Genomic DNA, 27,215 nt, shown 5'->3' with positions numbered 1-27,215 from the left:
AGTTATTTCCATCAAGGAAAAAAGCCACTCATCTCCCAGTCTGTACCTGAGTATCATGGAATTATAGAATCATAGAATGACCTAGGTTGGAAGGGACCTTAAAGACAGTCTATTTCCAACTCCCTGCTGTGGACAAGGTTGCCAGTCATTAGATCAGGCTGCCCAGGGCCCTGTCCAACCTAGCTTTGAGCACATCCACAGATGAAGTATCCAAAGCTCTTCTGAGAAACCTCTTCCAGTGACTCACCAACCTCTGAGTAAAGAATTTCTTCTTAAATATAACCTGAATTTCTTCTCTTTTAGTTTAACGCCATTCCTCTTAGTCATATCAGTATTAGATCTATCACTATTAGATTTGGTGATCATAATTGTGTTTCCCAACCTAAATGATTCTATGATTCTATAAGGTTGGTTTGGAAGAAATATATATATATACATATATATATATATTCAAAACACCTCAGATTCATAGTTCTTAAACAGTCGTGAATTAGATGATAAATAAATGTACTCGAGAAAAAGTAAAGAAATAAAATAATAAATTTCTTATTAAGGTTTAATGGAATGATTTTCCAACAAAAATATTAAGCATAAAACACAGTGAAAAATAAAGGAGAAAATAAAACAATATTCTACAGGAATCATTTATCCTTATTTGTTCTCAATACTGGTATCACTGAAATCTATACTAAAATGTAAAACAAAAAGCCTGATAATTAGAATAATATACCTTCCTGTACAAGTACAGATAATGGCATTCTCAGCTTGCCCTATAGAATCTGAATGTCATGAATTCCTGGTTTGAAACATAATTTAATAAAGGTCATTTACCAAGGTAGAAAACACAGGAGATAAGGAAAAACACTGCATAGCACATCTGCTTAGGATGAACTGATCTGACACAGTTATTAATTATCATGGATGCCTTAGGGTTGGAATAAAGCTGTCAGCACAAGAGCAGAATACTTTCCCAAAGTTAGAGACTTAAAAAATTATACCAATAGCAGTAATGTTCAATCAGCATTGTCAATATATTTCCAGAATCTGTGGTAATAATAACGTAAAAAAACTGAAATGTGTTAGCAAAGTCTTGGCCAGATGGAATAAAGGTTTTTGTCTAAAATAAACTATGGTTGATTCAGATGAAATAACTTTGTATTCTTGTGCTGGTTGTTCCTCCCTGGGTGCAGGACTTTGCACTTTCTGTTGTTGAATTCATGAAGTTCTAGTCAACTCATTTCTCTAGCCTGTCAAAGGGTAACATGGTCATCTAATGTATCCAACACTGCCCTCCATTTCATGTTGTCTGTGAATTTTCTGAGGGTACTCTTTACCAGTTCTCATACTGAATGCCACTGATCAAAGTTAAGAGAAAAATCACCTGGCAAGCAAATATTCTGCTGACCTTGTATTGCTTTTCTAGTATTAATTATCTACTTCATCTCTTGACACACAAGACTATACAGAGTGAATTTTCATGATTAAATTAACATTCTCATGATCCTACAGTATTCTGCTAGTTGGGAAAAAATAAAGACAGTCACAATTATGCTTATGAGATTATTCTTGCATTTGTGTTGAGTTTACAACAAAATCAACATTTTTGCCTAATGTAATTATAAGTGATGAATAAAATCTGACAAACTTTACAATGCTGCAGTGAAAAACTATTATTATTGTGGACAATAATTGCTGAGGTATTTCAAAAGAGCAATTTAATTAATAGAGCAAAGGAATTTTCCAGATTGCCAAACAAATAAATGCGCAGGAGGACATACAATAACATAAGTACTAGTTTTTTGGGGTTTTTTTTTGCTAATTGAGGATCTACAGCTACTCTCAGATAGAAAGCATGATCATCCATATACGAGAAGATGTATTAGTAAAGCCAACTTAATCCTCTGTTCAACATTTCATAGGGGTGGCTCTTTTGTCATCGAGACGGTTCACTGGCTCAAACATATCATTAGTTTATGGATGTGAATTTTGTAGTGGTGTTACAAGTAACCCAATTAAAAACTCAATGCATTTATCACCTAGGCAGTCTGAGGTGTGGTAGCTTTCTTGTTCTCACTTGTGAACAAATTAGAAGTGATAATTCACATTTTTAATAATACTGACAGGATGAAGATTTTATTTTGCCTGCTTCTAACGGTTTTGCAACTATCAGGAAAAAAAAAAAAGTAGAAAAAGTAGAAAAAAGGAAAGGGAAAGGGAAAGGGAAAGGGAAAGGGAAAGGGAAAGGGAAAGGGAAAGGGAAAGGGAAAGGGAAAGGGAAAGGGAAAGGGAAAGGGAAAGGGAAAGGGAAAGGGAAAGGGAAGGAGAGGAAAGGAAAGGAAAGGAAAGGAAAGGAAAGGAAAGGAAAGGAAAGGAAAGGAAAGGAAAGGAAAGGAAAGGAAAGGAAAGGAAAGGAAAGGAAAGGAAAGGAAAGGAAAGGAAAGGAAAGGAAAGGAAAGGAAAGGAAAGGAAAGGAAAGGAAAGGACAACATACATCTTGAATGTGTGTGTATTTGAAATATGGAAAAATGCAAATGTTCTTGTCCTTTCATTTTGATTTGGCTTCCCTGTTTTATATAAAAGGAATGAACCTCTGAGTAGACATAGTAAAGACAGAAGATGAAGAATGATCAAATTGAAGAATATCATGATGGGTAAGGGACCCACAAAGATCAAGTCTAAATTCTGTCTTCACAAATGATCCAAATGATTCTTGAACTCCAGCAACTTGGTGCCACAACCACTGCCCTCAGCATCCTGTCCCTCAAGCCATTTCAGTGACATATCTTTTCCTAACATCCAGCCTCAGCCTCCTCTGAGAGCTGAGAGCTTTGTGCTGTTCCCTCTGGTTTGTTGCTGCCATCCAAAGAGCAGAGATCAGTGCCTGTCCCTCCACTCCCCATGCGAGGAAGCTCTTGGCTGCCATAATGCCTCCATTCAGTCTCTTATTTAGGCTGAACAGACCAAGGTGCCTCAGCTATTCATGTTATGTGGTATTTTTGTTTCTTTGTTTTGTTTTTGCTTTGTTTAAATATGTAGTGATTTATGATGCTTGGGTTGATTTTAGATCTTTCAGAGTCTCCAGCAGAATCTGAGGCAGGATGTGTCTGAGAAGCAGGATGCAATTTACTTTCAGGAAAAGTGAAAGGTCCATCCCATGCTGATGTTGCATTACTGGCAGAAGAGAAAAACAGTTCAGTCTAATAGTCACAGTTACCCTATTTGTAGAGTAAAATTATTGATTATAGCCCTTGGCTATAACATTATCTGCAATCAAATGCAGCTGTAACGTTCCATAATCACCCATAATCACAGAATAAAAGAATCATTTGAATTGGAAGGGACCCCTAAAAGTAATTTATTTCAACTCCCTTGCAATGACCATGGACATCTACAGTTAGACCAGGTTGCTCAGAGTCCTGTTCAGCTTGATCTTGAATGTCTCCAGGGCCTGGGCATTCACCACATCTCTAAGCAGCCTAATAAAGACTAAACACGTACCTGACTAATGCCACAGATCACTTGAGTATGTTTGCAACTCCTAAGGAATACCCCATCACAGCTGGTATAACATTTTTTCCTAAGACTCTTCTGTCTGTGCAAGTTAAAATTTTGTTCCGAGAGCTGCTTTGATTTGTCCCAGAGACTTTATGTGTGAGACGGAAGTGTGTGGTGATAAACATGTTAACAAAATGCTATGGCCCATTCAAATAAATAAATAAATAAACAAACAAACAAACTGAGGGACCATAGTGAGACTTAAGGTTTTTTTGGTTTTTTTTTTTTTTTTGATTTAACAAACTTCAAGCATGAAGTGAGACAATGCTGAAATGGCTCCAACTGCTTTCAAAATTTGAAATGCTTTCAAATTATTTGCCATTCTCCTCTGGAGAACACTGCCAGTATTTTTCTCCTTTCCTTTAGCTTTCAGGAAGTTAGTCAAGTTTACAGTGTTTTATATTTGTTACAAGGTAATAGCAAGGCAGCAAAGTCCCTTTGAACAAGTTCCATAGCATTTATCACAATTAGTTAAAGGAGAAGAACAGAGAAGAAATATGTAACCTTCATCAGGCTCAAAGGCAGTAAGTTGATGTTTTAAAGGGTTTTTTACTGTTCTGGAAACTAGATCAGAGATAGTTCAGAAAGAGTCAAGGCTCTTTTCTTAATAACAAATGAGACATTTTAAAGCTGTATTTCAGCTACCCATCAAACTCCAGTTTCCCTCCCCAACAATTTCCTCATAATCCCTAGCACTTGCATAATACTTTTCATCTTCAAAGTGCTTCACAAAACATTAACTAATTATTCTTTTGAACACCCCTAAGAGATTAGTAGAAAATGGTGTGATCTCTGGCAGCTCTGAAAGAGCCTTGAGCAAGGCAATGAATCCTGTATCGAATAGGGATTATAGTCAAGGTCTTCTGAAGTCCTCAGCATACTGGACTTCCATTCTGTTAAAAATAAAAAATAAAGCAAAAATGTAAAACTATTTAAAAAGTAAAAAGACAGATTTAAAAACTGTAGTTAGAACTGAAGGACAGAATTCAAATTTTCAATCTTGAAAAAATCTTATTACTGTCTAAACAGTACTTCTTATGCATCCTGTAAAATACATATAACAGGATCTTTAATACCTGTAACTATTCTGCTTGAGAAGTAAGAATTCTAGCTTCTTTCTGAGTTTTGCTGTTTATATCTATAAACTAAATAGGATATGGCTAAAAACAAGTCCCAAAACTTTACTGCACTTCACTGAGGGTGGACACTATCCCCTCATCAAGGTTACTGATGAAGATGCTGAACAAGATTGGACCCAGCACTGACCCCTGAGGAACGCCACTAAATACCGGCCTCTAAATGAACTCCAGTCACAACCCTCTGAGCTCTGCCAGTCAACCAGTTCCCAAACCACCTCACCATCCACTCATCTGTTACACACTTCCTCAGCTTTATTATTAAGATACAGTGGGAGACAGTGTCAAATGCCTTGCTGAATTTCAGGTGCACAACATCCACTGCTCTCCTCCCATCCACCCAGCCAGTAATAACATCATAGAAGGCTACCAGGTTGGTTGAGCATGACCTCCCCCTAGCGAACTCATGCTGAATACTCCTGACAACCCTCTTTTCTTCCAAGTGCCTGGAGATGACATCCAGAACAAGATGTTTCATCATCTTTTCAGGAATGGAGGTGATTTCCCAGATTTTCTGTCTTTCCCTTTTTGAAGGCCAGAGTGATACTGGCTATCCTCCAGTCTATAGGCACCTCTTCCATTCTCCAAGATCTCTCACAGGTGATAGAGAGCAGTTCATCAATCACCTCTACCAGTTCCCTCAGCACATGAATGCATCCCACCGGGGCTCATGGATTTATTTACACTTATGTTGCCTAGATGCTCTCAGATCATCTCTTATCTCTCCAAAGTGGAGATTTCTATTCCCCAGAATCTCTCACTTAAATCCAAAGTCCAAGATTCCTATTGGGGCGTCTTTGTGGTGAAGACATAATCAAAGATGGCATTCAGTATCTCTGTCTTCTCAGCATCCCCCATTACCAGAACACCCCCCTCATTTAGTAGGGAATCCACATTTTCCCTAGTCTTCCTTTTACTTCAGACATACTTTAAAAAGCCTTTCTTGTTATTCTTTATCTCCTTTGCCAGATTCAATTCCAGGCTGGCTTTAGGCTTCCTCATGGCATCCCTGCAGGCCCTGACAACATTCCTATATTCTTCCCAAGTGGTCAGACCTTTTTTCCACATTTCATGGACCTTCTTCCCTTTCAGTTTATGCATGAGCTCCTTGCTCATCCACACAGGTATTCTGCCAACCTTACCTGATTTCTTACTCATAGGGATGCACTGATCCTGACCTTGGAAGAAGTTCTGTTTAAATGCTGACCTGCTCTCACAGGCCCACTTACATTCTAACATCCTAGCCCACAGGATAGATCCAAGTAGGTCCCAGATGTGATCAAAATTGGCAATCCTACTTTTTGGTTTGCTTTTTCAAGTCAAGATCCTTAACTCCACCATCCCATGACTGGTACATCACAAGCTACCCCCAACCTTCACATTGTTAACAAACCCATCTTTGTAGGAAAGAACATGGTCCAGAAGCACCGACCATCATGTTTCAGTCTCCAGGAGTAACCTTTAGAAGAGCCTCTAGCCAAGAGAAAATCCTAGCATGCAGTCCACTGTGATGCAGGAGATTTTGATAGACTCTGGACTTTTACCTATTAGTGGGTTAAGTCATATATGTATACCAGCTGTACTTCAGTTGGCAAATGCTCAATTAGCTCTTGGCTACTGTATTATTATCTTTAGCTGTATGCACCTATTATGACAACCACTAATGCTTATTGCCTGAGCAAATTTAGAAGGGAAAGGTCAGGCGGCAGGGAGACACATCAAGTACATTGAGCAAGTAAACTGGGAGTGTTCAACAACTGGATCACATTGTCCAGAGAGCTTTTGGAGTCTCCATCCCCAAAGCTATTCAAGACAAGAGACTGAGCAATTTGTTTTACTGAAGTACTTACATCATGAGGATTGTGCTATACTATTTCCCCAGCTGCCTTCCAACTTCAGCTATCTACTTATTCTATAACTCTACTTACAATTTAGAATTCAAACTGTGAGATATCTGGAAGAAAAACAAATAAACAAAACCCAACAAAAAACAGACAAGAGAGTGGATCATGTAAGGTTTAGATATTGTTTTGTTGTTTTCTTTGCTTACTTTCAGACAAAACAGACTTTATTAAGTGCAAAAACATTTTTTCTTCAACTGTAGTGGAGGTTTAGGCATATATCACACGCACAGAAATCTGAATTGCAGGCAGTAAATTAGCATACCTATGTCTGGAATTTAATTTAATACTGATCACTGAATAATCGTTTCCTGGAACTACAATCCTTCATAAGTCTATAAGAATCTATTTAGGCTAAAGCAATTTTTATTTGAGTTATTTTGATGATGTATCCAGATACTGAAGCATCCTCATTACTCCATACATCTGTAGAAATAAGGAACAAGCTTATTTCACAGCAAAAAGACAAACATTTTCAGAAAGGTTTAACTGTTAAATTTATACTTTTTCATGTCTTGCCTAGACAGATTTGTTAAATTTTATGGATTTATATAGTCTACACAACAGCAACAGGGTTACTAGATGATATTTTCATCCTGATTAGACTAACTTTCGAGTTTTTAAATATGGCTTTTTAACTTTGTTTTTATTTTTCTCCTAGCAAACATAGCTGGTGGAACATATCAAGCTTAGTTTGTTATGGAAAAAACAACAACAACAACAACAAACATTTCATTTATTTGATCACTGGAAGAATCCCGTTTCATTTCATCTCACTCACATATACATATAACATTTATATATTTATATATATATGTATGTTAATGGAGCATTTTTCCAGCTCAGTCTCAGAAAGGGTTACACTGAAACTGAGGAAAAGCCAGGAATAAAATAAAAGCTAAGCTGTAAACTGTTAAAAACAGATTCATGGCAACAGTAAAAATGAAGGTCTATATTTGAGTTTCAGAATTGAGTATATTAAATTTTGAGTGGCTAATTTTGTTCACATTCATTCATGTCTTGCTTTTCCTTGTTTTCCCAGATGCTTTGTTTAGAAATAAGGACTGAATCTTACCGGAGTATCAGAATAAAAGAGAGAATCAATCAACCAGACAACAAAATGAAACATTTATTTATTTTTTTTTTTTTTCTGTCTAAAGGCAGCATATTCTGTCCTTTTCCATGTAAATTAAATGTCTGTATAGCTGTCCAACTCACTGTAAAAAAATATTGCATTTCTTTCTAACGCAAAATCCTCTCTTCCCTTTTTATTTTCTTTACTCCAAGAGAGTATATAAACTGAATAGACAAATATCAATTGCTTTAATCAATGAATTAGAATTCCAAGGTATTCTGTTGCTGAATATTGTGATTACTATACTATAACTCTCAAATTCCCTTTTCAACCTCTAGATACGTATCTAATGATTTGGGTTTTGACACAGAGGATGATATTTCTAATGTTTATGGCAAATTAATTCACCAGGGGAATATGAATGGCAGAATATTGCTACTGGTCATGACTTTCTACTTTGGGCTGCCATTTAACATCTTGTTTTATTTCTTAATAAATTGAATTTTTTTTCCCAGTTTACAATTGCATTTCCTACAGGAATTATCATCAATTTTTCTGTCTGTGTAATAAAGAAAATAATGAAATGATAATTAGCCATGTATAATTACATCCTATAAACTAAATAAAAATAATTCCAGGCAATAATGTACTAGTGTATGTCTTCTTTTATTTATTTATTTATTTATTTATTTATTGCACAGGTACATGTAAATATATACATGTAAATACATGTAAATCTACAGCCTCTGTTCTGCCAAACATAAACATGGATACATAGATACATAGATTTTTTTTTTTGTTCCCAGTGTCACTAGAAATATATACAGTACAATTTTAGTGAACAGTACAGATAATTATGTCCTGAGAAACTAATCAAAATGAACCTTGATATTTTGTAAACTCCTGTCATTCTTTTCCTCTTTAAATATATATCTGTTCTTGTTCTTTGTTTTCCTCTGAAGGGCTAAAATGACTTTTTAAAGATACAGAGCCACTTTGCTAGATATGCAACCAAATAAAAATGATAACACTGCACTAAAATACGAATTCCAATTATCTTTGGTGTTGGAAGTAGAGTGACTGTAATTTTTAGCAGTTGATATATTGACGAATGAGCTACTTTGTCTGTAATAACATCTGCATCAGTAATCTCCTGTGCTGCTCTCTTATAACACAAAATATGGATAATATTTAAGAAAGGAAAAAAAAAAAAAGAAAAGAAAAGAAAAAAAGAAAAAGAAAGAAATTCAGGGAATGTAGAGGTCAGGAGACCTCTGTCTCTGTCTCCTGGAAAACTGCTATGACAAGGAGAGTGGACTGATTTTCAAAGAAAACTTTCTGAAACCTCAATAATAATCCATTCTATTGTGAAGGAAAACAGAAAATTTGGTAACAAACCCACTAATCTTATCAGGAAGCTTTGATGAACAGAAATACAAATACAAAAGTGTCATATGCAAAAACATGTACAGGAAACAAAAGAAAAAAATGGAAATGCTGACTTTAAGGAACAAAACAGTAAAGCCTCCATGGAGCTAAAACTAAGTAGAAACAGGGGGGAGGGGGGGGGCTGTACAAGTGTGTCTGGAACAAAAATCAGTTTAGACGAAATACATGTGCACTGGTAATAGGTAATACAAATTAGTGATGAGAGACATGGGAAAAAAAAAGAAAATGGTCAATTTTTTAAAATTTTTTTTAAATTTTTTTTATTATTTTTTTAAGCCTCCATACACAAAAGCTGTTCAAAAATGGCTGCCACATGTTTGGACTGGGTGGCAATGTGCTGGGGATTAATGTGCTGTATGTATTCCAGCCCATGAGGCCAGACATGATGTCTTTGAGGATACTGAAAAAGCTGATTGGTTTTAAAATTTACTGTGTTTTTCAAGAAGCCGTCTGACATCTACAAAAGCCTAAATATATGTCTGTCTTCAGAAAGAATAAGAAAAAGGATCCAGGAAATTGTTGGTTAGGGAAACCGGATAGATAATGGACATTTTCTTCTTGCAATCCATATAAAAGCATTTAAATCAACACAGGAAATCAATCCATTCTGAGAAACAGTCCTTCTTCAATCAGAACTAGATGACCACTGGAGGCCAGCCAAAATTTTTATGATTGTATGATGTCTGGGTTGCTTCTTTTCCACTCTTAAATATGTTCATTGATTATCCTAATTTCGACTGAGACAAAGTTAAATTTAGTCTGTGCAACTCCTTTTTTTTTTTTTTTTTTTTTTTCCTTTTTTAAAAATTTTCTTCTTGTTATGACATCAATTGCTCTTCCTTTCTATTGACATTCTAGCTCCATCATAAAAAGCCACCAAGTCTGTCAAGTATGACTTGACCTTAATTAAGTCATGTTGGGTACCACCAATCACCTGTGCCTTAACATCTCTTTCAGGTGGATCTGATCCATGATATTCCCAGGCACAGACATGTGGTTTACCATTTCCATTATTCCAGTCACTGAAGGCTTAACCTGACAGCCATGGATTTTCAAATGTTGATGAGTAGCTTGGCAATCATAGCAGTCAGTTCCTTCAGGACCTTGGGATGCATGTCATACAGTCCCATGAACTTGTACACATCCAGTCTTATGAGGAGGTCTCTGACTTTCTCTCCTCTTGTAGTGGAATGGATTTTGCTCCTCCAACCCTGCCCAGACGTTCAAGGATTGGAGAAGCAGAGGAAGCCTGACTGCCAGTGAAGACTGAAGAAAATAATTTGTTGAGTACCTCAGCCTCCTCCATGTCTGAGGAAGCCAGTTCTCTCTTCTTACCTACCAGAGGGGTTACCCTCTCTGTGATCTGTCTTTTCTGATCAGTGTATCTGTAGGATTCCTTCTTGCTCTTCTTCAGACCCCTTGCCAAGTTCACTTCAATGCACACCTTGACTTTCCTGATCTCATATCTGCACGTTTGAATAGATTCCCTGTTTTCCTCCCAGGTCACTCAATCCTGCTTTCACTACCTGCATATTTCCTTCTTATTCCTCAGTGTAAACAACGAGTCTTTAGCCATTCCAGTTTCCTGTCTCCTCTGCTTGATGGAGAGTCTCTGCTACATAACAACCTACATTTGAAGGTATCTAATGTAGATTTTTTGTTTGTTTTGTAGAAAAGTCTTCATTCATCTTCCTTTAACTTTGCTGCTTATCTGAAGCAGAGAAATGGTTTCAAATGGTATAAAGGATTTCTCTAACGATCAGCTGCATCTCCAAAAAATCTTTTTTCTATCTTCTGTGTCAAGAAAACTAGGCCTTTTCACTTGTCTCAAATGCCATCAGTGAGTTAAGACTATGGAGACTATGTGCTGAACTGATATGCATTATGAATATTTCAACTCTGTGAGGGATGGACAGAGTATATAATGAATGTACAAATATGTTTAGGTTTTCCTGAAGATGAGACTAGCAACACCAAGGTTTCCCAGCAAAAACTGTAATTAAATACTGCTACTGCTTTATATTTCATTAAACTATGACAGACTGATATCAAGGATCTATATAGAAAACAAATGACATTACTTTCAGATAAACTCTTGTAAATGTGTTCAAAAAGAGATAGATTCTTTTTTTTTTTTTTTTTTTTTTTTTTTGCTTGCTTGATATTACTGTTATTTTTCCAAAACCTTTAATTTTCTCCTTTTTTGTTTGTTTGTTTGTTTATTTTGTTTTAGGTCTAAAAACTCACTAGCATACAAAGAATCTTGTAGTGTATTATAAGTCTTAGTTTTCTATCCTTATGTGAGCATGCACCATGGAGATAGTATTCAGATCATTAGAAGAGAACAGTTTGGACTGTGTCTTCAGAAAGGAAAATGTGCTTCTCTGTGCTCCTCATGATGTCATGATGTGGAATGCCAACAGCATAAATTACAGAACCACGACAAGCACTGAGATAAGGCCTCATGCAGATGATTCATACCCTATGCTTTCTCATGTATTCACTTCTAATACTCTCTTTATAACAGTCCATCAGAGATGTTGGATATGAAACACAAAAAAGCAAAAGCTGAAATAGAGGAGCTGTGACACTCTTTTTTTGATGAGAGTGCCATGATCAGTGGAGACAATGGAAGCTCCCTACCACTTTGTAGCCCATGACTTTTTTTTTAAGCATCTCCTACCAGGTGACCTGACTCTATGCTACCCTATCTCTTGACCAATATAATTAGATTTTTTCGCCATCACATTTTTTCTTGTCACTCAAGAAGCAGACATTTGAAAATCCTTACTAGCTTGTATTTAAAAAAAAGAAAAAAAAAAAAGAAAAAAAGACCAAAAACAAAAACTGAGAGGAAAGAATCCAAGAGGTTTTCTAGAATGTATGGAAGACAAGCTTCCTTACGCAGCTGGTACGGGAGCCTGCCAGGGGTGGTGCCCTGTTAGACCTGCTCTTCACTAACAGTGAAGGACTGGTAGGAGATGTAAAAACTGTGGACTGTCTTGGGCAGAGCAACCATGAAACTGTAGAATTCTCTATTCTTGGAGATGTCAGAAGGGTGACTAGCAAAATTGCTATCCTGAACTTCCACAGGGTAAACTTTGACCTGTTCAGGACGCTTGCAGCATGGGTACCTTGGGAGTCACTCTTTAAGGGTAGAGGGATCCAGAAAACCTAGATGCTCCTCAAGATGGAAATCTTAAAGACAGAAAGAGCAGTGTGGATGAATCGGGAACTACTACTGAGACTCCAGAAGAAAAATACAGTCTATGTCCTCTGGAAGAAGGGACAGGGAGAATACAAGGAAGTTGCTAAGGTATGTAGGGAGGAAGTTAGGAAGGCAAAAGCCCAACCTGAACACAAACTGGCCACTGCAGTAAGAGAGAATAAGAAATTCTTTTACAAATATATCAGTGGTGAGAGAAGAACCAGGGCAAATTTCCATCCTTCACTAGATGCAGTGGGGAATATGATCACTGAAAATAAAGAGAAAGCTGAGGTCCTCAATGCCTCTTTACACCTGCCTTTAATAAGCAGGTTGTGCTTGACCAACCTCATCTCCTTCTATGACTGGGTGACCAGACTGGTAGACGACAGAAAGGCTGTTGATGTAGTCTACCTACATTTCAGAAAAGCCTTTGACACTGTCTCTCACAGTATTCTCCTGAGAAAACTTGTTGTCTGTGGCTAGACAGATGTACCCTTCTTTAGGTAAGGAACTGGCTGGAGGGCCGTTCCCAACAGGCATGGTTAATGGAGTTAAGTGTAGATGGCAACCCATTACAAGTGGTGTCCCCCAGCGGTTGGTATTGGACCCAACTTATTTAATATCTTTATTGATTACGAGGACAGGGGGATTGAGTGTACCCTCAGTAAGCTTGCAGATGACACCAAGTTGGGAGGCGTTCTTGACCTGCCCAAGAGTAGGGAAGCCCTTCAAAGGGACTGAAATAAGCTGGGTCACTGGGCAGAGGTTCAACAAGGCCAAATGCCAAGTCCTGCACTTTGGCCACAATAACCCCATGCAGCACTATAGGATTGGGGTTGAGTAGCTGGATGACTGTGAAGAGAAAAGGGGCCTGAGGGTGTTGGTTGATACTCAGTGAACATGAGCCAACAGTGTGCCCAGGTGGCCAAGAGGGCTAATTAGAAATAGATACATTGAAAAGAAGTTCTAAGTTTGCTTTTTGCAATTTACAGCAATATATGAGGGCTGCTCTAAAAGTAATGATTCCTTTTTTTTTTTTTTTTTTTGTGATATTGAACCACAATATAGGTGATGGTGGTATGGCAGAGGCTGAACCAACCAATATTCCATTAAATTTTGTTGCCATGCAAACCCATGACAGCAGACGGGAAGTCTGACAAAATGACATCTGATACAGATCTGTATATGAAGAAAAGCTGTAGAAAGAAAATTCTCCATATGGAAAAAATTGCACTCATTGATATTCATTGACACTGGCTGAATGTTTATGGAGACCAGACAGTGAATGTGGGCATGCAGACATGGTGGGTGTTGTGTTTCAACAATAACAAAAACGGGTCAACTCTATTGGTACAGATCTTGGTGAGCACTGCATGTAGGATCTTGTTCATCACTGAAGACAATGCATAGCTAGTGGTGGTGACCATGTGGAAAAATGGTGTTTTGCAGATGAAACTTGCTCTATCAAATAGTGTTCTTGTGCTTTTTGAATCTGTTGTTTCCGTGGAAATAAATAGGTGACATTACCTTTGGAATGACCTACTTATTTTTCTGGCTGATATTATAGTGGTGAAATCTGAAAAAAAATTCAATAGGATCTATTATCCTATTAGCACTAGAAATGCTTGATGAGACTGTTTGAGAATCATTACATTCTCAAAGCTCTGGCACTTTCATGGAGCTAAGATAGTGGTAATGGGATTGATGAAAATCTTCTACTCATAATGGCATGTTTCTTTGCATTATTTAAACTTTGATTTACTCCTACATAATTATATATTTCACAGTCAAGATGAATCAATTAATTGAGCAGATAAATGTCAGATTGTAATTGGTGAATATGTTTCATAGCTAAATAGAGACAGTCTGTTAATTTAAAATTTCAATGAATATGCCAGAAGAACCATCTACAAAATTGCAATGCTTCACAATATTACATCTATATTCCATTAATATGTGCATAAAATAGACAAGTAATTATGCCCAAATACTTTCCATCCATAACATACACTGTATGAGGAATAAAATTTGGAATGTATTAATCTATGGGAGTATACAATGGACACACATAATCTAATGCAAGTTATTTGAGGTGGGGAGAATGACAGATACATCTGAGATTTTGTTATTCACTACAGCAATGAGAGCAGAAAGAAAATAGGAAAATGTGAAAAAATGAAAATATATTCTCAAACATGATTAAACAACTGGGAAACACTTTTTCTTTTACCAAGTGTTAGACAAATTTATACATGAAAGGCATGTCTTTCAGTATCTTTCAGTATGTGCAAATACATTTTGCATCCTTTCAGGATATCTAAATACGAGGTGAATATGAAAAGAGTTATTTACATTAACGTTGAAACTGGAGATCAACCTGCAGCCTTTATAGATAAATATCAGATCTTTTCCAAGCCGTTCTTTTTTTTCAAACCATATTTTTCCTCGAAAATCCCATATCACTTGTCATATTTTTAAGTTCTAAAGACATAATCATATGTTTAACTTTCCTACTTTAGAGACAGTCATCTCTTGTAATATAATAGTAGTAAAAGAACTTGTTTTTTGCAGATTTTCTTATTATTGAGTTGCTGTCTCTATAGATTTTGCTCAATCTCTTAATTATTAATTAAAAAAAAAAAAAAAAAAAAAGTGCATGTGTAACTGACAAACTAACTCCCAGCTCCGGAAACCATCAGGGTGATTTCTAGCTTCTATTGCTGATAATCTGCCTCAAAAAAAAAAAAAAAAAAAAAAAAAAAAAACGGGAAAAAACCAAACCAAACCAATCCAACCAACCAACCAAACAAACACCAAAAACAACAACAACAAGAAAAGTCTCTGGATATATATATATATTTTTTTCTGTTGGATATTATTTTACTAGAATTAAATAAAGAGATTTAGAAACTAAAAAGAAAGAAAAAGAAAAAAATAATGATTAATGAGAAGAGAAAGGGGTTATTATTCTATTTCTCTATGCCCATCCTTTTTTTGTAATACATTCTGGGTTAATTTCTTTGTTCAGTGTTTGTGGTAGTATTTTCAGGTTTGGGAAAATGAATTTCAATTGTTAGATATTGATTACATTTTTGCTGCATGGCTGTCCATGGCCACCACAAATACAACTAAGTTTTACCATTCTGTATTAAAAAAAACCCTCTAGATCTGGTCATAACTGGCTTTTGTACCTCCCTCACATTGGAATATTATATTTTTTCAGACTTCATTATAACCTAAGTGGGAAACTCTGCACAATACTCCACCTTCTTCTCTATATTTAACATTAGGCAAGAGATGGAGTAATTTAAAAAGCCAAAGTATGCTTTAGGCAGAGAAAATTTTATAATTTTACCCATATTACATATGAAAATAAAGATCTTTTGCAATATGTTCACCCCTTAAGTGAGATTAAAGAATAAAATAAAATAAAATAAAATAAAATAAAATAAAATAAAATAAAATAAAATAAAATAAAATAAAATAAAATAAAATAAAATAAAAATTTTGTTAGAACAATTTCCATATCCAAGGCAGTCAGAAAGGGAGGTAGTATGGCAAAACTTATTAAGTTAACATTTCTTGTAGCCTTAGCCTTCAGGTTACTTGCAGGGACAAAAGATAAAAATTAAGTAATGATTTTGTTTCCTGTTTGGTGCCATTTAAAATGCTGTGACCTCCTTCGGGGTGAGATGTGCTAGTGCTTACAGAAGAAGCTTTGTAATCTGTCTTTATTGCACAATAAATGATTATTTCATCAAATCTTTGACTCATTCTATATGGGAGTCTCCATGTGATAAGATAACCATACAGGTTAGAGGCCATATTTTTAGCCATAAGTTATGTGGCCTTTGCATGTCAGTTACTGCACGTATATTATAGCAGGAAGCAAATCAGAAATTGGTACTTTTTTTTTTTTTTTTCATTTTTATCATTTAATTAGTAAAATCATCGGTTGTATTCATTGTAGTATTTAAGATACAGTATATCTCCCTCAAATTCTGTGGTTATTTAAGAGGAAGAGAGAGAAATTATATATATATATTTAGATAGGCAGAAAAGATTATTTTCAGTAAAGTATGTAATTCATTAACTTTTACCTAGAAAATATACAAAACATGTAAACTGTCTTTGGACCATATGTGGAAATTATAAAAATAAGATCTAGTATCTTTTCACATTTGAAAAGCAATTAAGCAGTTCATGTTTAATAAGATGTTTCTGCTACAGTTCACAGTCGTTTTAATGGTTGGCACTTTGAAGTAACTTTGTTAAGTTTAGGTCATAGCTTCAGTGAGTTCAGTGATAAATGAACATACAGTGTTAACTGGTAAGACCATGGGAAAATCAGAGGTAACAGACATTTATTTTAAAGAATTGTCTTTCTAAATCACTTTCCTGAGGGTCTTTAGGCAGGATTTCATCAATTACATGCTCAAAGATCACATTAGCGATGCACATTTAAAAATTTCCCACATGAATAATTTTGGGAAAAAAAAAAAAAAGAAATGACTGTCAAACCCCTGTGTGAGCTAGCTCTTGTCTATTTAAGCAAAGTTTTACTTAAATGATGCATGATATGCAATAATTCAGAAATGTTTCTTCATCAGAGATCATGAAGACATAAAGCCGAGGGGAAAAATAATTTTTTTTGCAGCAGTTCTATATTCTTTCATTTACCTTTTAGTCTTCCAGATAAGTATCTGGATAAATACAGAGTATTTAAAAATAAAAAAAAAAAAAATAAAAAATTGTCAGAAATGTCTCAATATAAATAAATAAAAAAAATGCAGAAGCACTTCCCTTCTTTGAGATTTTCTGCTGAATGGGTAGGAGTATTCCAACTGTATAAATAGCCTAAGAATTAATATTCGTGACAATTTTTGAAAAAAAGAAAATTAAGATCTGGAAGAAATTATGAAGTACAAAAATAATGAATTGTACTAATTTATTTGTGCAACAGGTGGCATTTAGGAAAAATAAGGTAATTTTCACAGCATTCCTGATTCAGGTAGGAAACCTGACCCTGTCAGAAGCCAGCAGTTTCTTACTGCCAAGGCTAGTCACTGTATCCGGAAGTGGATCCCTCTTGAAAAGAGACTTATTAGAGATTATTTTAGAGGTGTCTCTCAGGAACAAAAACAAAACAAAACAAAACAAACAAACAACAACAACAAAAAACAGAAACTGAGTCTATATAAAAGATAATAATAATAATAATAGATAATAATAATGCATTTTAGACACTTGTAACAACACTGAAATATGCTGAAATTAAGTGGTGTTTGTTTTAGATGCTGTTATAAAAAAAAACAAAGATTCCAGGATTCCAGAGGAGTATTTAAACCATATAATTTCATGCTGAAAAGGTACAGCTACTGTTCAGCTCTGTTGTCAGAAGCAAGGACATGTAATATTTTGGGCCCTCTATGAATGCCAGAATATCTAAAATATCACAAATCCATTTATAATGAAAGCACAGTGGTTAGGAACCAATGGAAAGAAGTGTTATTACCACAAAGGAAGAATCGCTGCCAGAATGTTGTCATGCATGTCTATTACTATTGTGAGATAATAAAATAAAGAATTTTAAAACTTTTTTTATTAAGTCAAATTTTAAAATGATATTTCAATTCCATATAGAATTCCACAAATACTGGATCAATGTTGTCAAATGAAAGCACATTGTGTAATATCAATATTTTCCATGAAATGGATCCCCTCCACATTTTGATCAGGATTTCTTTGTGTTTTATGTCAGGGTTTGGAGGGTGTTTTATTTTATTTATTTCTATATTTATTTTTAAGTAGGTTTTCTTTATAACTATTGCTGAGATTCAACCAGAAGATCAGGGGGAGTTCTAGGAAGATATAAGTATTGCTTCAAGCAGGTACTATTTGTCAGTACATGTTCAAACACAGATTCATTGCAGTGGGCACTTGCATTTTCTCACAGAATTCCTTGAAGAACCTTGAATTGCTGTAGGAGAAATGCTTTTTTTTTTTTTTTTTTTCTTCCTTTTTTTCTCGAAACTAAGAGAAACAAAAGTATTCTGAAATGTGAATGACTTTGTCTGGCATTTGATGATCAGAATGATTGGAGTCTTAGTTCTTATAATGATAAAACAAGTCAAACAGCTACCAGTCACACAAATATGTAATTAGTTATAATTTTTTGCTGCTTCAAAATTTGTTTTATTTATTTTATTTATATATGTTAAGGAAACAAGGTGAGGGGACCTCCGCTTGGCCATGTGGCTGTTGCCATCTATCAATGAATTGAGAACACCCCATGTCAGTCTTACACCTATCTTCAAAGGGCTTTCTTAGAAGTTCTAATGAAATTAAGCATATTTTATGTAAGCAAATCTACTCTTTCTCAGGAAGGCATATTTCTTCCACTAGAGTTACTGAAGAAATCTTTCAATTTAGCATCTTGTAAAATTACAGCAAAATGTATGTCCTTCTCTACAGCTCTAGAAAAAAAATTATATATATATATATATATATATATACATATAATGAGAGAATATATATATTAGAGATATATACATAATGTATGTCTTCCTCTACAGCTCTAGAAAATATACACATATAATATGTATATAATGATATCATATATGTTATTAAGAGAAAGGCACATACATACATATATGTATTGATATATGCCTTTCTGTTCATTAAGTTAAAATATTGTCTACATATTAGTTTATTTTTCCTAATCTCCTAATCTTTCTAGTCTTCTTAGAGACCCTGCTGTCTGCTTCTTTCTGATTTGCTCACCTCTTCTCACATAGAAATGCATTTTTTAAAGAAATTTAATACTTTATTAAAATTCATGTTTAAATAGTTGCATATATATATGTCTTAATATTCTTTGTATAAAAAATAATTTTCTAATGATTGAGGTATGAATGCTACTGTGAGTCTAATTTCTTGTTTATATAGTATTCTGCATGTGGATGCAATGCAGGTATTTTCTTGGATGTATCATACTTATCATGATATATTGTGTCTTTTCAGCTTTCCTCTAGGCTGGGCTGCAAAGAATTTACAAAACAGGGACTTTTTTTCTTCCAAAAAATAAAATGGAATGTAAAAACGGAAGTGAAGCATCTTACTAGATATACATACTAATCAGTGAACAGATAGTAAGCAATGTCAAAAATGACAGACAAGTTCTTTTATTAGCTAACTAGTTCTTTTCATGTATGCACTGAATGGTATGAAATGTATTCAAGTCTAACTTCAGATATTTTTTTTAGAGTTTCACCAAAGTCAAGAGACTAGCTGCTTTAGATTTTGTCTACAATAAACAATATTCTAAGAATAATTTAAATCTTGGATTTCAAACACTCTGGTAGCCATAATAAAGATTATACTTGAGCTACACAACTTTTCTTTTTAGTTCTTAACTACACTGGACAACAAGGGAAGTTCTGTTTGAAAAGAGATTTATAATATAAATCCCTAAAGACATGTATTGCAACTTCTGGAGCAAGGCTAGTGTTTTTCTTTTTCTTGCTCTAATTCCATCACAGAGTTTGTGCATGTCATTATAAATGAAGACTAACTAAATTCATTTGAGATGTGACTCACAGAAATGTGGAGCTGCTATTTTATTTTACCAGACGAGGGTACAGAATTGTGAAGTGTCTTTTGAGAGATACTGTGATACAACACATCTTTCTACACTCAACAAATTTATATCACAGGATATTCATTAATAAGTAATAGAATGTAGCAAGCTTTGTGTCTGAGGTATCATAAAAAATCAGAAACATAAAATATCAAATGACAAGGTGTTTAAATTGCTTTGAATTTTCAATCAACCTTGCACATCAAATGCTTAAATTACCGTGACAAAGATTTAACTAAATAATTCTAGATAGCAATCAACAATGATGGAATTGTTAACTGCTTCACCAGCAGATAGAAATAAATGCATTAAAACTTGGTGAGTATTGGAGAAGGAATCAAGTTTTACCTCAGTGAAAAAATGACAAATACTGGAAGAATTAATTAAGTGAGGTCTTGAAGAAAATATTAAAGTGTCTAAACAAAATCCACTGGATTATATCTGCTCTGGATTACAACAGGTCTACCAGACAGCTAAAAATGATTTTATGTAAACCAGAGAAAAGGAGTTGATTCTGACAATAAAAAACATTCTGGAAAAGAAACAGGATGATGAAATACAGACTTAAATGCAATATATGTATAGTCTATAATAAACTGGAAGATGTTAATTCATCATATTTTATTTTAACACTTAACTTAGTTACCCCTCTAATGTAAATGATCAGTGAGGTTATGTGATAAAAAAACTGACTTTACACACGCACACACAGACACCAGAAAAAACAAACAAACAAACAAAAAAACTAATTTAGCCCACCACAGGAGCTGACCTACCCTGGAAAGCAAAAGCAATTAGCTTGTTATAAGCTCATCTCTAGCCCATCTCTATACATACACAAGAGCACCAAGACACATCAACATACCCAATAAAACCCCATAAAAGGAAGCCCTTCCCAGCTCCTGCCAGGATAACTACAGGAAAGCATCAGTTACTTAGTCTTAGTTGTGACATCTACCTCAGTAGAAGAAGTTGTCCACAGCACCTTTCACATTGAGAAGGGGATCTTTCTAGGGACATGGGGCTCCATAAAGGATTCAGAGCAAGAATGTTTGAGGATTGTACAAGATTTACTCTGGGATGCTTAAAGGAGGAACTAAAGTGGGAAGATGTTAGATTTAGGTAATATGGGGAGGAACAAGTGCAGGGAAACAAATATATGGGCAGAAAACTCCTTGTTTCATTTAAATAATTGGCTGGTCAGCACACTGATCTGACTAACTCCTGCATCTGATCAGCATACTGTGCTGTCTTCTGATTAAACTCCATTTTTGTTTTCCTGAGAGAGGGAATCTCATTCTTATGTAGGTATGAGTACCTGTGCATGTGTCAAGGAGAGTTCCACGTACCAGAAATTAAATCAACTGTCAGCAGCCCATGTGTCTGTAATGCCAGCAACAGGCACAAGTGTGCAAGAGAACCTGTGAGATCCAGTGAAGGTCAAGTTAGTCTAGAAAGAAATAGGTGAAGTGGCCTATGAGTGAATGTGGTTTTCTGTGGACAAAACTATGGACCTGGAGATATTCAAGAACCATCTTGACACTTTTGCATACTCTGGCTTCTGGCAATTCTGGCAAGGTAAAAGGTATAAAATCAAACTCAGATCTATTGAAATTTGCTAGAAAGAAGAAAGTGTGCTTAAGGTAGCAGGGATTGTTACTAACAAAGAAAGTTCTTGGACCTACTCTACAATTTTTGTATTTTGTTAATAGATAATGCCACTTCATCTCCCTATATACATATTATTCATAAAATTAAAAACGTAATACATACTTAATCTCTTTCTTCAATATTGTAAATTGCAATTCATTTCCTAAGGTAGGATAATTGTTAATACAACAGATATTATATTAGTGAAGGCCATGCTTGTATGTAGATGAGTAAATAATAGGAAAAATTATACCTACCAATTTAATTTTTGCTGCTATTTGGTGAAACATGGAATTTAATGTCTTATACATTATACTAAAAATGTTCAGATCTCATTCTCTCAATTTCTCAAAAACATCCAACATGTGTTTTTAGCTGATAGCTGATGATCTGGAGGAAACAGGTATTTACACCTTGGTTGCAGTGTGTCACATTTCTGCTTCAGAACATAGCATAGTTTTACGTATCTTAGATTTTATCATTCTGTGTACTGTCAGTTCACATTGGTTTTTCTTCACTACACAATATAACATGATGGGTTGTAACAGAGAAAATATAATGCATTATGACACATCAGGAATTCAAATGGTACAGTGATTGGATAGTTGGTGCCAATTTAGATAAGAAACTTCAGTTCCAAAATGAATCTGGCAGACACTAATGTAGTGAATGTTGGAGAAAATACAGTATGTGTGAAACTGAATTGTGAAGTTTACTGTAGTGCACTGAACAGGTGCAGAAATAGTCTGAAATATTAGGAAGAGTATTTGTAGTTTACATAGTTACACATGCTTAAAGTATACTATAAGTTTATGTTACAAAATGTCCATCTTCTAATTTGTTCATCTTTTCTATAATTCTTACTCATTTGTTTCTTTTTCTAAGTTATTAAACAATATAAATGAAAAATTCCATGTCACTGCTATGTTGCATTATACCAAGTGTAACTGGCATCACATAAGTAGTCAAGTGCAAAAGGTACGGATAATGCTAGCATCCAGTTATCAAGAGTTACTAGTTTATAATAGTAAACTACTTACTACTTAGTCATTTGACATTTCAATGAACTACCATGTAAATCTGTTCCACATATGGGAAGTTTTAGCATAAGTGACTAGTTGTGTAAGTATCAGATCACTGTAAGGTGCTATGGTTTTATAATTTGAAAAATTTGGTTCATCTTGTTCTCTTGACAGATCATCTGCACAACTAAGACTAACTGCTTTGTTCCCCTAGGCAAGTCTTCCCCTAGCCCTCCACACCTTCCACACCTCAATATATTTTCTGATTTTGTTAGCTATTATTATGGCTCAGCTATCTTTTAAAGGGCAGGGACTAAATTGTTTTCTCAAATAATTAAAAACTTAAAAATTGCATAGAACTCCTAAATTTTCTTAAAATCTGTGTTCCAAAAGAGTAGAGAATTTATAAATGTGTATAGACTTGAGTACACTTGCATAGGAAATGTTAGGTCACGTCTTGAACCAGTGACTGAGTGAACCCAGGTAAGTTCAGGTGCAAGCATACCTCATATAAGAGTTGACATTGGAGGCTAGAGCATACTGTTTGGAGATCTCTGTCCTCAATGACCTCATGGGCTTTCCTAAAGTAAGTAGATTCTTTTCCACACCTACTGCTATTACATCTGAGCAGACCATCCCCCACCTTGCTTTTCCTCCATCTTTTAACACTTGGCAAGCTAGACAGGACAGACAAAGTACTAGGAGTGAATCACCTCAAAAGAATAATGCACTGTCTTGCGACATCTAAGCAGACCATCCCTCAATTTGCAACTCCTTCATCTCATAACCAGTCTATACACATATAGAAATGTATACGGTGATTTATTTCTCTCAAAGGAACATTAGATCGTGTGAAATCAGAATCCAGAAAAAAAAAAAAAAAAAAAAAAAAAGATTATGTGGGAAATGAAAAGATTTTATTTTTAAAGTGGAAGAGGAAAAGTTGACATTGGACAGAACTCATCAGGGCCCTGCTTAATAGTTCCGACGGAACAAATGAATCCTAGAAAATCTCTAGTACTAGACAGTAACTTCTTTTCTTTTCTTTTCTTTTCTTTTCTTTTCTTTTCTTTTCTTTTCTTTTCTTTTCTTTTCTTTTCTTTTCTTTTCTTTTCTTTTCTTTTCTTTTCTTTTCTTTTCTTTTCTTTTCTTTTTTCTTTTCTTTTCTTCCTTTTTAAAATTTATTTATTTATTTATTTTTCCTGAGCATAATAATAAGACAGTTTTCGCCATCAGAGAGGGGAAAAAAAAATAAAAAATCCCCTTTAAGTGATTCTAATAATATTTCAGAGGGAGGAAAACAGCTGCTTCAGTGGTAACTGAGGAACAGAAAAATCAGCTTTGCTTCCAGTTTCACCAGCAGTGATTTCTTCCACTGCTCAATTTTTGCAGTTGCCATTGTTTTGCAAGAAGTTAGAGGAGCATGTGATATTTTTTTTGAAAAATAATATGTAATATTTCCTGGTGGATGTTAGGTGCCATCATTATTTTGACAGGTCAATACAGTGATGGGTTATAGATGAGATCAAACAATGTGCTAAAGATAAATTGTTAGGGCACGATGCCTGAAGTCAGCAGTAGTCAGCAGCCAACAGTCTAAAGATAGTGATGGCTGCTCAACTGTTTAGCATAACTTACTAAAAGAAGTGTGTTCACAAACATGTTTGCCTATTGTTCCGCCTTCTGACATACCATTAAGTTGTTGCCTAAGGCCTAGTACTGAATATCTATGAATCATAGCTACATTAGGAGGCTACTGTAATCTCCCAAAAATATGAGACTTCATAACAAAATATTCCCTATTTGTAGAATCAAGATTGAAGAGGGAGAAAACTGTGTGATTTCATGTCCTTACGTTATAGTATCCTATGTTAAAAATATTGATTAACTAGGACTTAACCCACATTAATTTTTTAAATTACTGCTAAAGTGGCAAATTACTTCCGATGGTAGTCAGAGTAAGAAAAACATGTGTTTGTGTATGTGTGCGTGTATTTATTTATTTATTTATTTATGCATTAATAGTTATAGTCTGAGGGTTGCTCTGAAAGTAATGCTTTCTATTTTATTTTGTTGGCCGACAATGTCAGAGGAAATTGTTGGTGATATGGCAGTAGAGGGTGAATAGTCTCAACAGTATTTTGCTAAAATTAGTTGCTGTGTAACACATGGCAGCAGAGAAGCAGTCTGACAAAATTGCATCTGACATGGAATTGTGTATGAAACAAGGCTGTATAATTGAATGCCTCCACATGGAGTGGAAAAGAAAAGGCACCCACTGGCATTCATTGGCACTTGTTGAATGTTTACGGAGACCAAACAGTGTATGTAAGTGCTGTGAGTGGTTCATTTCAGAGGCAACAGTGACAATGGGCTATACTGCTAATACAGATTTTTATGAGTACTGCGTGCAGGCTTTTACTCACCACTGTTAAAAATGCACAGATAATGGTGATGACTACACTGAAAAAATATAGATGACAATTTGCTCTATCAAATAGTGGTTTTGTACTCTTTGTATCTGTTATAGTTTCAATGGAAATATAAGGCATTATTTTTAAAATCATCTATGTACTTCTTCATATATGTTGTGGTTTAACTTGGAAGGTAGATAAACACCTCACAGTGGAAATGGAAATAGAACTGGGAAGGGGGGAAAGCAAAACACTTCAATAGGGCAGAAAAGGAAGGAAGTAATAAGGATATACAAAATAAATGATGCAAATTAAATTGATTGCCACCATATAACTGTCCCAGATGCTTTCCAAGTAGTAGCCACCCCACACTGGCCAGCTTCCCCAATTTTATTGATGAGAACATGGTTTCATATGGTATGGGTTATTCCTTGGCCTGTTTGGCTCTGCTGTCCTGGTTGTCTCACCTCCAAGCTTTACTGGAGTATGCAGCATGAGAAGTTGAATAGTCCTTGACTTAATGCAAGCACTGCTTAACACCAATTGAAACATTAATGCTTTTTCTCCAAAATACCATACACAACATTATACCAGATCTTAGGAAGAAAGTTAAGTCTCAGTCCAAGACAGGACTAGATATTAGGGCTCAGTTCTGAGTATACTGCAAGTTTGCTCAGCTGTACTAATGTTCCTTGAAGCATTTATGGGTAAATTGAGCAAAATATTTTGCATATTGCTGCTATGGTCTATCGTGTGTGTGTGTGTGTATTTAATACATACATTTTATATATATATTTAATATATACATTATATGTGTGTGTGTATTTGTGTTTTTTGGGGGGGAGGAATACATTCTGCTTGTGAATATTATGTAATTACGTGGTTTCAATATTGATTTGCCTTTCCTGTCAAGCTAGTATCTTTTTTTATCTCTTTGAAATAATATTTCTAAGTGTAGAACCTAGTTCAGTAAATCACAGGGCAAGATTGCTTCTTTGGTGTTCCCAGCAAATGACCACTCCTCTGACTTTCAAATTCATTTTTTTGTAAGTGGGACTGATTTATAAAAAATCATACTCTCGATGGAGGAAAAAACAAACAAACAAACAAACAAACCCATTCTATTATAGTCTAGCAATTAATGAATTTTTGTATCAGTTCCGACTTAACTTGGCTAGATTTTCTCTCTCTCTTTCATTGAATCCTTTGAGCCATGGTTAAATAATTTTGTTCTTTACACTTAATGTAATTTATTTTTTATTAGCTTCAAGCATAAAGTAAATTTGACTATATAGAGAAGAATACAGGCAGTGTGCAACTGTGTACAATTTTCACTATATTTAAATGATACTAGGCAACCAGACTATGAGGATCAACCATAAGTTAAATTGCTATAGGTGTATGTTTTTGGCTCAGAGCTTGCTTTCCGAGGCATTTCTTGTGATAAGACTATAGGAGATCAGAGGTGGGTGTTTCTGTTTGGCAGTTGGCATCACATAATGGACAATTTTACATTTGAAAGCATTTCTTTGGAGCTGTTTGCATTCAGAAGAGAGTGCTCAGGAGAGTTTACTGGTGGAAATTCTACCACCAAATAACTCCAGCTTGGTATCAGAGATTAGGGAATGATACCATCATATCCTGTGAAAATAAGGGTGCAGGTAGGCACCTCTCTGCTCCTTCTTGTCTGCTGGCAAGACCTGGCAGATGGGAACAAAGGAGTTTCTGCTGAGATTCCAAAGTCAGAAGCTGTCACTCCAAACAGAGCTGACTTGACCAATTTGAACTTATTTGAATGATTGTATTGTTGTTGGAAGTAGTCATCATCAACTGAACAACCCCACAGTGATATTCCAGGTGAGACCACACTGTTGCTAAATATAGTATGAGAGAATAACCTCTTGTGATATGCTGTCTGTACTGAGTTTAATGCACATAAAAATGCAGCTCATGTTCTGTTGTCTGTCAGAGCATGCTGCTGATTCATGTTAAGTCAATCAGCATCCCCAGATTGTTTTCTGTGGGGTTGTTGTATCTATGCATTGTGTCCAGCATTATTCAATTCCAGGTGCAGAACCCAAAATTTGCCTTAGTTGAATTTCATGCCACTCCTGAATGCCCAGTACTGAAACATATCTACATCCCTCCAGAGAGGCAAAAATACCT

This window comes from Coturnix japonica, chromosome 1 (assembly GCF_054131305.1).
Source record: "Coturnix japonica strain WE chromosome 1, WE-NBRP24, whole genome shotgun sequence".
Lineage (NCBI taxonomy): Eukaryota > Metazoa > Chordata > Aves > Galliformes > Phasianidae > Coturnix > Coturnix japonica.
Note: the sequence above shows the minus strand (reverse complement) of the source record.